Source organism: Trachypithecus francoisi, unplaced genomic scaffold, assembly GCF_009764315.1.
Source record: "Trachypithecus francoisi isolate TF-2019V2 unplaced genomic scaffold, Tfra_2.0 Lachesis_group21, whole genome shotgun sequence".
In the NCBI taxonomy this organism is placed as follows: domain Eukaryota; kingdom Metazoa; phylum Chordata; class Mammalia; order Primates; family Cercopithecidae; genus Trachypithecus; species Trachypithecus francoisi.
The window spans coordinates 43,168,559-43,183,349 of NW_022681467.1; the positions used below are offsets into that span (position 1 = coordinate 43,168,559).

Below are 14,791 nucleotides of genomic sequence, written 5' to 3' on the forward strand. Positions count from 1 at the left end.
TCATGATCCACCCCCCTCAGCCTCCCAAAGTGTTGGAATTACAGGCATGAGCCACTGCACCCAAGTTTTTATGTATTTATTTATTTTTAAGACAGGTCACTGGGTCACTCTTACCCAGGCTGGAGTACAGTGGCATGATCTCAGCTCACTGCAGTCTGCCTCCAGGGTTTAAGTGATTCTCATGCCTTAGTGTCTTGAGTAGCTCGGACTATAGGCGTGCACCACCACTCCCAGCTAATTTTTTATTTTTTAGTAGAGATGGGCTTTCGCTATGTTGGCTGGTCTTGAACTCCTGGCCTCAAGTGGTCTGCCCACCTCAGCTTCCCAGTGTGTTAGGATTACAGGCGTGAGCCATTGCTCTCAGCCTTAATACCAATATTATCATCAATCAATAAATGGTAGCTTTTCTGTGGTACGTCCAGACAATGGAATATTATTCAGTACTAAAAAGAAATGTGCTATCAACTCATGAAGAGATGTGAAGAAAACTTAAATATATGGTACTAAGTGAAAGAAGCCAATTTGGAAAGGCCACATACTGTATGATTCTAACTGTGTGACATCTTAGAAAAGGCAAAATTTTGGAAACACTAGAAAGATCAGTGGTTGCCAGGAGTTAGTGGGGAGGAAAGAATGAGTAGGCAGAGCTAAGTACTCTCAGGGTAATGAAACTACTGTGTATGATAGATACTATAATGGTAGATATATGTTATTATAAATTGTTCCAAACTCATAAAATGCGCAATACCAGGAGTAAACTCTAATGTGAACTGTACACTGGATGATGATGATGGGTCAATGTAGGTACAAATGTATCAACATGGTGCGGGGATGGTGATAGGGGAGGCTACATGTGGGTTCGGGCAGGAGGTATATGGCAAATCTCTGTATCTTCTGTTCAGTATTGCTGTGAACCTAAAATAGCTCTAACAAAATAAAGTATTAAAAAACAAATGGCAGCTTTTATCTTTTACACCCAGGAATAGGAACTGAAATGTAGATCAGGACACAGGGAAGATAATTTTACTGGAATAAGAGGGTAGAAGACAGAGCAAGAGTCTAGACTATCAAGCAACTGAAGTATAAATAAGATACACACATAGAATTAGAAAGATGATGGTTGAAATGAAAATTAGAGTCAGATTATGAAAATCTTTGGGAGCCCCATGCGAAGTTTAGTTTCGAATTTTAGACAACAGACAACAAAGAGAGATTTCAGGCAGTCAAGCAGGCTGGGCGCAGTGGCTCAAGCCTGTAATCCCAGTGCTTTGGGAGGCCGAGGCAGGCATATCATTTGAGGTCAGGAGTTCAAGACTAGCTTGACCAACATGGTGAAACCCTGTTGTACAGAAAAATACAAAAATTAGCCAGGCATGGGGGCACACACCTGTAGTCCCAGCTACTTGGGAGGCTGAGGTGGGAAAATCGCTTGAACCAAGGAGGCAGAGGTTGAGCCAAGATCATGCCATTGCACTCTAGCCTGGGCGAGAATGAGACCCTGTCTCAAAAAAAAAAAAAAAAAAAATTGCTGGGCGCAGTGCTCACGTCTATAATCCCAGCACTTTGAGAGGCCTAGACGGACGGATCACTTGAAGTTAGGAGTTCAAGACTAGCCAACATGGTGAAACACCATCTCTACTAAAAATATAAAAATTTGCCAGGCGTGGTGGCATGTGTCAGTAATTCCAGCTACTCGGGAGGCTAGGCAGGATAATCGCTTGAACCTTGGAGGCGGTGGTTGCCATGAGCTGAGATAGCACCACTGCACTCCAGCCTGGGTGACAGCAAGACTGCATCTCAAAAAAAAAAATTACCTTATGGCTGGGCACGGTGGCTCAAGCCTGTAATCCCAGCACTTTGGGAGGCTGAGACGGATGGATCACGAGGTCAGGAGATCGAGACCATCCTGGCTAACCCGGTGAAACCCCGTCTCTACTAAAAAATACAAAAAAACTAGCCAGGCGAGGTGGCGGGCACCTGTAGTCCCAGCTACTCGGGAGGCTGAGGCAGGAGAATGGCATAAACCCGGGAGGCGGAGCTTGCAGTGAGCTGAGATCCGGCCACTGCATTCCAGCCTGGGCGACAGAGCGAGACTCCGTCTCAAAAAAAAAAAAAAAGAGATGGGAAAGAGAAGAAACTGAAGCAGCAGTTAATTTCCTTTAGTTCTATTCCATCTTCTCCAAGTATTCCCTAACAGTCCCAGTTGAAAAGGACTTTTCTTTCTCTGAACTTCTGAACCACCTGCTTATGTTGATGCAATTAAATTTTCTTCACTTTTTTTTTTTTTCTTGCTCTGTTGCCCAGGCTGGAGTGCAGTGGTGTGATCTTATCTCAGTACAACCTCTGCCTTCTGGGTTCAAGCGATTCTCCTGCCTCAGCCTCCCTAGTAGCTGAGATTACAGGCGCTTGCTACTACACCCGGCTAATTTTTGTATTTTTTTTTTTTTTTTTTGAGACGGAGTCTCGCTCTGTCGCCCAGGCTGGAGTGCAGTGGCCAGATCTCAGCTCACTGCAAGCTCCGCCTCCCGGGTTCACGCCATTCTCCTGCCTCAGCCTCAGGCGCCCGCCACCTCGCCCGGCTAGTTTTTTGTATTTTTTAGTAGAGACGGGGTTTCACCATGTTAGCCAGGATGGTCTTGATCTCCTGACCTTGTGATCCGCCCGTCTCGGCCTCCCAAAGTGCTGGGATTACAGGCTTGAGCCACTGCGCCCAGCCTAATTTTTGTATTTTTAGTAGAGACGGGTTTTTGCTGTGTTGGCCAGGCTGGTCTTCAACTCCTAACCTCAGGTGATCTGCCTGCCTCAGCCTCCCAAAGTGCTGAGATTACAGGCGTGAGCCACCGCGCCTGGCGAATTATACTTATTTTTCAACTAGATTATAAACTTCTAGATCACAAAGGGATTCTAACAGTCACAATACTTAGCACAATTTTTTGAAAAACAGTGGTACTGAATAAAAACATTTAAATGATTTAAAGAAGGATTGTCCAGTCCTTGGGCAATTTAGAAAACATGGAATGTATGCTAAGGCTGATACGATTTTCCTGGGACAACTCTATGAGGGAGACACAGGTCCCAAACAAATCCCTAGGATTATTTAATTTTAACTCCATTTCCAGGTAGAAAAACTGACTTGAGAGTTGAATTCTAAAAACTTTCACATCCAGGCCAGCCATGATGGTTCACACCTGTAATCCTAATACTCTGGGAGGCCGAGGTGAGAGAATTGTTTGAGTTCAGGAGTTCATTACAAGTCTGGGCAACACAGGGAGACCCCGTCTCTGCCAAAAAAAACAAAAAACAAAAAACAAAAAACTGGACATGCTGATGCGTGCCTGTAATCTCAGCCATTCAGGAGACTGAGGTGGAGGATCGCTTAAGTTCGGGAGTTCCAGGCTGCAATGAGCCATGATTTCACCGCTGTATTTAGCCTGAGGAACAGAGGGAGACCCTGCCTCAAAATAAATAAATTAGAACTTTCACATCCAAACACCAAGCATTTTGGGGCACCTAAAAGAAACATAACTGGGGGGAAAAAAAAGGAAACATAATTGAAAAAAATAATAGAGGATTTTCTTTTTTTTTTTTTTGAGACGGAGTCTTGCTCCGTCGCCCGGGCTGGAGTGCAGTGGCCGGATCTCAGCTCACTGCAAGCTCTGCCTCCCAGGTTTACGCCATTCTCCTGCCTCAGCCTCCCGTGTAGCTGGGACTACAGGCGCCTGCCACCTCGCCTGGCTAGTTTTTTGTATTTTTTAGTAGAGATGGGGTTTCACTGTGTTAGCCAGGCTGGTCTCGATCTTCTGACCTCATGATCCGCCCATCTCGGCCTCCCAAAGTGCTGGGATTACAGGCTTGAGCCACTGCGCCCGGCCGAGGATTTTCTTTTTCTTTTTTCTTTCTTTCTTTTTTTTTTTTTTGAGGCAAAGTTTCGCTCTTGTTGCCTGCCCAGGCTGCAGTGCATTGGCACGATCTCGGCTCACTGCAACCTCCACCTCCCAGGTTTTCAAGAGATTCTCCTGCCTCAGCCTCCCGAGTAGCTGGGATTACAGGCATGTGCCACCACGCCTGGCTACTTTTGTATTTTTAGTAGAAAGGGGGTTTCATCATGTTGGTCAGGCTGGTCTCGAACTACTGACCAGTCCGCGCCTGGCCAATAGAGGATTTTTAAAGCTCATAAAAGGATTGCTCCTTACCTTCAAGAAATAGACAATTTGAATCCACCCTACCAATCAATAAATACTGACTCACAAGCACATGAACAATTAAGATTCATATAAGAAATGACTGGCGCGGTGGCTTATGCCTGTAACTCCAGCACTTTGTGAGGCTGAGGCAGTCGGATCACTTGAGGTCAGGAGTTTGCAACCAGCCAGGCCAACATGGTGAAACCTTGTCTCTACTAAAATTACAAAAATTAGCCAGGCGTGGTGGCTGTCACCTGTAATCCCAGCTACTCAGCAGGCTGAGGCGGGAGAATCACTTGAAGCTGGGAGGTGGAGGTTGCAGTGAGCCGAGATTGTGCCATTGCACTCCACACTGGGCGACAACGCGAGACTCCATCTCAAAAAAAAAAAAAAAAAAAACTGAGCGCGGTGGCTCACACCTGTAATCCCAGCACTTTGGGAGGCCGAGGCAGGCGGATCACTCGAGGTCAGAAGATCAAGACCATCCTGGCCAACATGGTGAAATGCTGTCTCTACTGAAAATACAAAAATTAGCCAAGTGTGGTGGTGCGCGCCTGTAGTCCCAGCTACTCAGGAGGCTGAGACAGGAGAATCGCTTGAACTCAGGAGGCAGAGACTACAGTAAGCCGAGACTGTGCCATTGTACTCCAGCCTGGGTGACAGAGCGAGACTCTGTCTCAAAAAACAAAAAAGAAATGATATTTTTAGTAGTTGTGTTCTGGTAAATTTACTTACATGAGATGGTACCTGAGATGGGCTCAACAGCTAGACTAGAAAGCAGTGGAGAAACAAGGGAGAAGACGGAGAAAAAAACAGCATGTCTGAAACCAAGGGAAAAAAGTCTGAAAGACTGATAAAAAGATGGTGATAAGAACTAAGTATCGGGTTAAGGAATTTGGAGCTGGGCATGGTGGCACACACCTGTAATTCCAGCACTTTGTGAGCCCACTTGGGAGGACTGTTTGAGACCAGAAAAAAATTTTTTTTTCTGTGGAGACGGAGTCTCGCCGTGTTGCCCAAGCTGGAGTACAATGGTGTAATCTTGCTCACTGCAACTTCCGCCTCCCGGGTTCAAGCAATTCTCCTGCCTCAGCCTCCCAAATAGCTGGGATTATAGATGTCCACCACCACGCTTGGCTAATTTTTGTTTTGGTGGAGCTTGGGTTTCACCATGTTGGTCAGGCTGATCTCAAAACTCCTGACCTTGTGATCTGCTGGCCTCAGCCTCCCAGTGTGCTGGGATTACAGGTGTGAGCAACTGCACCCGGCCAAAAAAAGAAAAGGAAGGCCACAGGTTGTCACTGGCTTCAGTGCTTTTGGGCTACGCCCTTGTTTACACTGACAACAAGGTGGTATTGGAGTGTTACAGGGTCATGGGAGAAGACTTTCAATTATCAGTGATAGGTTTTAAACTTTTCCCTGGCTTTTAAAGGAATAGGGTACACTGTTTTCTCTTTACTACTTCTCTCTCTTTCTCTCTTTGACACTCCCTCTTTGTCTCTTTGTGTCTCTGCCTCTGTTTCTCTCTCTTTCTCTTTCCTCTCTGCCGGTCTTTCCCTGCCTCTGACAGCCACTTATGCCGCTGTTCTCCCCTCTCCTTCTCCTTCCCCTAGGGGAGAGACCGGTGGGAGTGGAGCTACTCTTTCTTCCCCTGAGAAGAAAGGAAAGGGGAGTTCTGAATATTTTCCTCACTACCAGAAGTTTGTGTGAGGTTCAACCCCTCAAACCAGGGGTGTCTTGCCTTGGCTGTCCTGGAAGGCTCAACCTCTCAAACCAGGGATGTCTTACCTTGCCTGTCCCGGAAGTCTCAACCCCTCAAACCAGGGATTTCTTGCCTTGCCTGCCCTGGAAGGCTCAACCCCTCAAACTAGGGGGTGTCTTACCTTACTGCCCTGGAAGGCTGACCTGTTTCCTCCGTTTCACCCTCTGAAGGTCCCTTGTGCTCTTCGCACTTGTGTTGTCCTCTCTGGCTGCTCCCCCAAGGGAGAATTAGGCCCCTCTTAGCGTTAGCGTGCTGTTGTAAATCCTATGGCAGGATCTGCCCTAAGCCATATGAGGTAGCTAGGGAACCGCGGAGGGTACCTACTCACTCCGTCCAGACTTGTCATCATCCACACGAACAATACCGCAAGTAGGGTTGTTTGTGATCATTCATGCACACATACATTTAGCCCTCCAGAATTTGACCACCAAGGAAGTACTTTACTGGCTCCCACAGCTTCTCCTTCCTTTGTCTGTGCACAGAGTTGTTGCCGCAGTATGTGAGGATCTTTTACCTAGGTTGCCGGCCAGTTTCTTTCCGTTGCTGAAAGCCCGGGTTATTCCTTGCACTGGGTGGGTCCTGATTTCTCACCCCTGAGGCCGCCACAGGGGGGCGGGGTGCACCTCCTCACAAGAGAGAACCAGAGACTGCCCCTGGAGGGGAATATAATCACGGGCGAGCCCCCAAATTGGTATAAAGTTTCGGTGCCACAAAATAAACAGCACTCGAATATAAGATTTTCTTTCTTTTTTTTTTTTTTCTCAGCAAGGCAATTTACTCTCATAGAAGGGTGCACCCTCACAGATGGAGCAATGGTGAGTGCACACCTGGACAAGGAAGGGGAAGGGGTTCTTATTCCTGACTCACATGGCCTCTGGCGCTGTGTTCCCCTATTGGCTAGGGTTAGACTGCACAGGCTACACTAATTCCGATTGGCGAATTTAAAGAGAGAGATGGGGTGAGTGGTTTGGCGGGAATAATGGCTATGGCAGAGCAGGAAATAGGAATGAGTCAAGGTGGAGAATGAGTCAGGGTGGAACAGGTAATCAGAGTGAGTCAGAGTGGAGCAGGTGATTGAAAAAAGTTGCTTTATAAGGAAGTTAAGTTTAAAAGTAAAAGGCAAAGAATTGAACATACTGACATATTCTTTGAAGAGAAATTTAGAACTCATATCCAACACTCTGGTACCATACCATATAGATTATGGAAGTCTTGAAATCAGATAGAGTAATTCTTCTAACTTTATTCCTTTTCAAGTTGTTTTGGCTATTCTAGGCCCTTTGCATTTCCATATAATTACTAGAATCAGCTTATTTCTGTGAAATTTCTGTTGAGATTTTGATTGTGATTGCATTGAATCAGTTGATCAATTTGGAGAGAATCCACATCTTAACAGTATTGTGCCTTTGTTTCCATGAACACCTTGTATATCTTTTCATGTATTTAGGTCTTATTTAGTTTCCGTTAGCAGTGTTTTGTAGTTATCAGTGTACAGATTTTTTTTTTTTTTGAGACGGAGTCTCGCTGTCTCCCAGGCTGGAGTGTAGTGGAGCGATCTTGGCTCACAGCAACTCCACCTCCCGGGTTCACACCATTCTCCTGCCTCAGCCTCCCGAGTAGCCGGGACTGCAGGCACCCACCACCATTCCTGGCTAATTTTTTGTATTTTTAGTAGAGACGGGGTTTCAGCGTGTTAGCCAGGATGGTCTGGATCTCCTGACCTTGTGATCTGCCCACCTCTGCCTCCCACAGTGCTGGGATTGCAGGCATGAACCACTGTGCCTGGCCTTTTTTGTTTGTTTGTTTGTGATTTTAAGGAGGAGAGAGTTTAATAGGCAAGAAGGAAGGGAGAAGACGGAAGAAGCTGCCCCGTATAGAGACAGAGGGAGGTGGAGCTCCAAAGCCAAAAGAGGAAGTCCCCGCCTGACACAGATACCAGCCAGGTATATATGCAGCGGCTGGAGGAGGCAGTGTTTGATTTAAATAGGGCTCAGGGGATTGGTTTGACTAGACAGGTCATTCACATAGCCGGTGAAAAAGCTGACCCTCCCACCCTAGCTTTTAATATGCAAATACAGGGGCGCCATGATGTTCTACACACATGGGGATATGCGGGGGAGGCCATGTTGCCAGAACTTGTGGGGAAAGGGCAAGAAGGCTGAGGCAATCTCCATGTTTAGGTGGACCCAGTTTCTAATGGTCTGTATTTGCATATCAAAGGTTGTTGGCCTGGCTCTAAGAGCTGAGGCTTTACAAGAAACTTTTCCAGAGATGCTTTAAAAAAACGAAAACTGGCCGGGCGCGGTGGCTCAAGCCTGTAATCCCAGCACTTTGGGAGGCCGAGGTGGGCGGATCACAAGGTCAGGAGATCGAGACCATCCTGGCTAACACGGTGAAACCCCGTCTCTACTAAAAAGTACAAAAAACTAGCCGGGCGAGGTGGCGGGCGCCTGTAGTCCCAGCTACTCGGGAGGCTGAGGCAGGAGAATGGCGTGAACCCGGGAGGCGGAGCTTGCAGTGAGCTGAGATCCGGCCACTGCACTCCAGCCTGGGCGACAGAGCGAGACTCCGTCTCAAAAAAAAAAAAAAAACGAAAACTTGGCTGGGTGCAGTGGCTCATGCCTGTAATCCCAGCACTTTGGGAGGCCCAGGACTTTGGGAGGCCAAGGCGGGCAGATCACGAGGTCAGGGGATGGGTAGACCGTTCTGGCTAACATGGTGAAGCCCTGTCTCTACTAAAAATACAAAAAGTTAGCCAGTCATGGTGGCGTATGCTTGTAGTCCCAGCTACTTGGGAGGTTGAGGCAGGAGAATGGTGTAAACCCAGGAGGTGGAGCTTGCAGTGAGCCGAGATCGCGCCACTGCACTCTAAGCTGGGCAATAGAGCGAGACTTCATCTCAGAAAAAACCAAAACAAACAAACAAAAAACCATGAAAACTTCCCAAGGACCCCGTTTCCTACAACATTATCCCCTGTGGAGATGCCACACTAACTGCTGTTAGGGGGTTTTGGGCGATGACTCTTTCTGGCTACTTCCTGCTGAAAAGGGACGTCGAATGGGAAATAGCAGCTAGGGCTCCTCCTAGGGTTGATCTAAGGGTCCTTGGAAGATGGCTGGCGTGTCCATGTGTGGTTCAGTTTACAGCACCATTTGGAGTTTGATTGCTTCTAGGCGAGAAGAAACAATTCGAGTTAAGTATTAAGTATATAGGATCCAAATATCAATATAAGACTGTACAAGCAAGAGAGTGCTTAATGAAGGGGTTAACCAATTCCGTAAAGAAGACTGGAATTTATTAAAGAGGGGTTGTAGCCACTCGGGGCTGAAGCCGGCATTTTCCCTGAGCCTGTCAATTTTCATTTTTAAGTACCTGTAGATTTTCCTCTACTTTACTAGAGGTGTTAATCCCAAAGTAGCATGTTTCATTTAAAACTGCATTACTAAACCCAATAAAAAGTCTTAGTGGACTCAGCGATAATAAAACTTTCATGCTTCCTTTTTTGTCAACTATTATCCCTGCTACAAGGATAATAATTAAGCAAAATACTACAGCAGTGGAAACTCTGTGTAATATTTCAGTTAAAAGGTGCTACCATGTATAACCCTATTGCAAATAGTAGAGTGAGGACAGCAATTCCCACAAGTGTGGTGTGGTAGGTAATTTCCATAGCCCATGCTAAAACATCTACCCAAAGAAGAATGGTGCCGGTTAACTTCAGAACTTAAAATCCCCTTACTAATTAAGTACTGTCTTAATAGGAGCCACAATAGATGGCTTAAAGGAACGTAGGAACCGAATGGTCATTTTCCTGTCAGTGGGACAGTATTGAGACTAAAATTTGTCTACGGAAGACATTTTACTCCTAACTGGTAAAAGCAGAAACTTGCTGTTCCCAGAAGAGGCCTAGAGCCTGATTTCTACTAGGTAGCTTAGAAATACCATGTGCTCGCCAGAATATATAGAGAGAGATGTTTATTGAATTAATGCCTGCCGTGATTCGCGATCTTTTCTAACATACCTGTTTCCCTGAACTGTTAAGACTCCTGCGTGTTAGACACACAGAGAGAGGATAAGAGACCGAGGATAGAAAGAGAAAGAGAAAGAAAGTTTGGCGACAGGGTAGCTAGAAGAGAGCCTTGAAATTAAAGGACAGATTTAAAGTTGAAATCCATTCCATGCTCATCACTGTGATGATTAAATTTCCTTTCCTGGCCCATGCACCAAAATGATATGGCTCTGATGAATGGGGGAACACCAGGGTTCTTGGTCGTCTTGCCAGTTTAGATACGGACACACGTGGAGTGGTTTTAAGGAGCAGAGAGTTTAATAGGCAATAAGTGAAGGGAGAAGTGAAGGGAGAAGAAAGAAGCAGCTCCCGGTACAGAGACAGAGGGCAGGGGGCTCCAAAGCCAAAAGAGGAGGCTCCCCCAGTGTGCAGATCTTATCAAGCTTCTGTCTGAGTTATCAGTAAGTTATATATATATTTTTTTTTTTTTTTTTTTTTTTGAGACGGAGTCTTGTTCCGTTGTCCAGGCTTGAGGGCAGTGGTGCGATCTTGGCTCCCTGCAACCTCTGCCTCATTCTCCTGCTGCAGCCTCCCCAGTAGCTGGGATTATAGGCATGCACCACCATACCCAGCTAATTTTTTTTAGTAGAGACGGGGCTTCACCATGTTGGCTAGGCTGCTCTCAAACTCCTGACCTCAGGTGATCCACTTGCTTCGGCCTCCCAAAGTGCTGGGATTACAGGCATGAACCACCACTCCTGGCCAGTTCCATATTTTTAAATGAGATTATAAATAGTATTGGTTTCTAGATTTCAATTTGAATAATTCATTGTTAGTATATAGCAATACAGTTGATTTTTGTATTTTTGTCTAATGTATTGTAACTTTGCTAAATTAATTTTAGTAGCTTTTATGTAATGGGCTTAGGATTATATATACAGGTGAGCATGTCTGTGAATAAAGACAGTTTTATTCCTTTCTTTCCAGTCAGTATACCTTTTTTTTTCTTGCTGTATTTTATGGTGAGTACTTCTGGTACAGTGTTGAGTAGACATCTTTGTTTTGTTCTCAATGTTCAGGGTAAGTATTAAAATGTTATAGGTCTGATGATCTGCTTTGTTTTAGTATATTATTGTCTTTTGTAGAATTTCATATAAATCTCATGTAATTGTAATCATAAAGTATGTTGTGTCAGGCTTCCTTTTTTTCTTTATGTATTTTTTTGTTGTTGTGTCAGACTTCTTTTGCTTAGTCTAATTTCCTGAGATTCATTCATGTTGTTGCATATATAAAGAGTTTTTATTTTATTTGAGTATGTATACAATATAGTATATAGACAATATATATGGCAGTTTATTTACCAGTTGAGCAACATTTCTTAGCTATTATGAATAGAACTGTTGTGAACATTTGCATATAAACCTTAGCATGGGTGGAAGGTTTCATTTTCTTGGACACATACCTAGGAGGTGGAATTGCTGGATCATATGGTAAATGTATGTTTAACTTTATAAGGAACTGTGAAACTGTTTACCTATCTGTTCCATTTTGTGTTCTCACCAGCAATATAGCCAAGTTTCAGTTATATAATCTCACGAACACTTGGTATTAATATTCTCCTATGTTTTAGCCATTCTGGTAGATATGTAGTGGTATCCCATTGTGATTTTAGTTTGAAATTTCATTCAGCTTCTTTGGTGAAGTGTCTGTTCAAATCTTTTGCCTCCTTTTCCTTTCCTTTCCTTTTCTCCTTCCCCTCTGTCTTAAAAATCAGGTTGCTTTTCTGTTCCTGAATTCTTAGAAAAAACTGAGTTCTTAGGAAAAAAAACTCATTTTTAAAAATGTTCTCCATATCCATCTTTTTTTTTTTTTTTTTTTTTTTTTTTTTTTTTTTTTGAGACGGAGTCTCGCTCTGCCGCCCAGGCTGGAGTGCAGTGGCCGGGTCTCAGCTCACTGCAAGCTCCGCCTCCTGGGTTTACGCCATTCTCCTGCCTCAGCCTCCCAAGCAGCTGGGACTACAGGCGCCCGCCATGTCGCCCGGCTAGTTTTTTGTATTTTTTAGTAGAGACGGGGTTTCACCATGTTAGCCAGGATGGTCTCGATCTCCTGACCTCGTGATCCGCCCGTCTCGGCCTCCCAAAGTGCTGGGATTACAGGCTTGAGCCACCGCGCCCGGCCCATATCCATCTTTTATTAGATATGGTTTGCAGATATTTTCTCCCAGGCTTTGGTGGTACGATCTTAATTGATCAGCTGAGTCTTTGTAGTAATGCTCCATTTCTTGGTCATATGTATATTTTGAGGAATAGCAAGTGTTTTAAAGCTCAAAATAACAGTTATGCAAACATATACTATAAACTGCATTCTTTAATCCATATATATGGAAAGGAAAACCTAGATTGTTAATCTGGAGCATGTACATTCTTAAACATGGTAAGGTCTACTGTATTTAAATGGCTTAGAGCTTAATCTTTTTATGTCTGTAATAAAAATGAATATATAATTCCTTATATGTTTCATTATTTATTATTACAAACTAAAATGAAAAACAGTGAATATATTGGTCTGGTATAAACCTAATGAAAAGTTACCAAAATAAAAAAAACAGTTAATCTTGCCTACAAGCTTTTGCTATTGTTCCCTCTCTAACCCTCAGTGAAAAACCCAATCTTTATGGCTTACCTGTATTAGTGTAGAATATACTCCTTTTGCATCAAGTATGTACACATACTGTCTTCTCTTTTTATTCTTTCTATGGGTAACTGTTCTACTGACTTGAATTAGTGTTTGAATGCTTGCTGTATAACCTAATGAGAAAAAAAAATCAGCTTTACAATGTGCTGTTTGTCACATTTAGCATTTATATTAAATTGTTGTAACACTATATTACCTAAGTATCTACCTGGAAACTTTTTTTTCTTTTTTCTTTTTTTTTCTTTTTGAAATGGAGTTTCGCTCCTGTTGCCCAGGCAATGATGCAATCTTTGCTCACTGCAACCTCCGCTTCCTGGGTTCAAGCAATTCTACCTCAGCCGCCCGAGTAGCTGGAATTACAGCTACCACGCCCAGCTAATTTTGTATTTTTAGTAGAGACAGGGTTTCTCCACATTGGTCAGGCTGGTCTTGAACTCCTGACCTCAGGTGATCCGCTCGCCTTGGCCTCCCAAAGTGCTGGGATTACAGGTGTGAGCCACCGTGCCTGGCCGGACACTTTTTTTTTTTTTTATTCAGGGTGATACTCAACTCAATTTAGTTGTTTATTTATTAAAACATTTTTTTTTTTTCCCCGAGATGGAGTTTCACTCTTGTCACCCACGCTGGAGTGCAGTGGTGTGATCTCAGCACTGCAACCTCCACCTCTTGGGTTCAAGCAATTCTCCTGCCTCAGCCTACCAAGTGGCTGGGATTACAGGCACCACCACGCCCAGCTAATTTTTGTATTTTTAGTAGAGACCGGATTTCACTATGTTGGCCAGGCTGGTCTCGACTCCTGACCTCAGGTGATCCACCCACCTTGACCTCCCAAAGTGCTAGGATTACAGGTGTGAGCCACTGCGCCCAGCCTCTAAAAAAATTTTTTTGGGGATGGAATCTCTGTCGCCCAGGCTGGAGTGCAGTGGTGCGATCTTGGCTCACTGCAGCCTCTGTCTCCTGGGTTCAAGCGATTTTTGCGCCTCAGCCTCCAAGTAGCTGGGACCACAAGCTTATGCCACCACACCTGGCTAATTTTTATATTTTTAGTAGAGGTGGGGTTTTGCCATGTTGGCTGATCTGGTCTCGAACTCTGACCTCAAGTGATCCACCGCCTCAACCTCTCAAAGTGCAGGGATTACAGCCATGAGCCACTGCGCCCGGCCTTACCTCAATTTATTTAATAGTCCCCTCACCCAAATGTGAAGATGATAAACAATTCTTTTCTGTCTGAATTATTCTTTCTCTCATTCTGGAATTTTGGAACATTTTACAACTTACATTTAAGAAGACTAGTTTAAAAAGAAACAGTGGAAATTTCCACCTTTTAAAAAAACTTAATTTCTGGTCTATTAAATGCTTTGCAGGAAGAAAGAAATATGAAAAAGAACCGCAGACATTCTGGATGTCAGCCTGTGAAATTTTCCACTATTTCCCATAATAACATGCAGGCATGCTTATGCTGCTGGATTCATTGCAACTGCAGTTGCACTCTGAGTGGAATTTGAAGCTACTCTGTCAGTGATAAAATGGCATCTGGCCAGCTTTTAATGAGCAGTGCATGTATTTTCACATCCAAGGTATTGTATGTTTGTTTCATCTCTGCCAGAATAGTGTGGCCGTAAACACTGAAATTGTAAAATTATTTTAAAAACTTCTGATTCCAAAATTCCTGATTGTTTTTAGATGATTTTGATTGTTTTATTTCAGTAGATTATGTATCTGAGAAGATATATAATCATGCTTTTAGTTACAGTGCTGCATACATAAAATTTTACAGGGTTTTATACTACAGAAGAATGATGAGTAAATTAAAGTTTTTTTTTTTTTTTTTTTTTGAGACGGAGTCTCGCTCTGTCACCCGGGCTGGAGTGCAGTGGCCGGATCTCAGCTCACTGCAAGCTCCGCCTCCGGGGTTTACGCCATTCTCCTGCCTCAGCCTCCCGAGTAGCTGGGACTACAGGCGCCCGCTACCTCGCCCGGCTAGTTTTTTGTATTTTTTTTAGTAGAGACGGGGTTTCACCGTGTTAGCCAGGATGGTCTCGATCTCCTGACCTCGTGATCCGCCCGTCTCGGCCTCCCAAAGTGCTGGGATTACAGGCTTGAGCCACCGCGCCCGGCCAAGTAAATTAAAGTTTTAAAAGG

At 44.3% G+C, this 14,791-nt stretch overlaps 1 protein-coding gene across 5 annotated transcripts in view; it reads left to right on the forward strand.

Moving 5' to 3' along the window:
* Positions 1-14,791, forward strand: part of NCOA3 (nuclear receptor coactivator 3) — a 157,654-nt gene that overhangs the window by 14,654 nt on the left and 128,209 nt on the right. The window contains exon 2 of one of the 5 annotated variants that reach the window (XM_033186664.1): positions 14,014-14,226. The exons of the other annotated variants lie outside the window; for them this stretch is intronic. The gene's annotated coding sequence lies outside the window, so the exon portion shown is untranslated. The remainder of the gene's footprint in view (positions 1-14,013; positions 14,227-14,791) is intronic. 5 annotated transcript variants of the gene reach the window in all.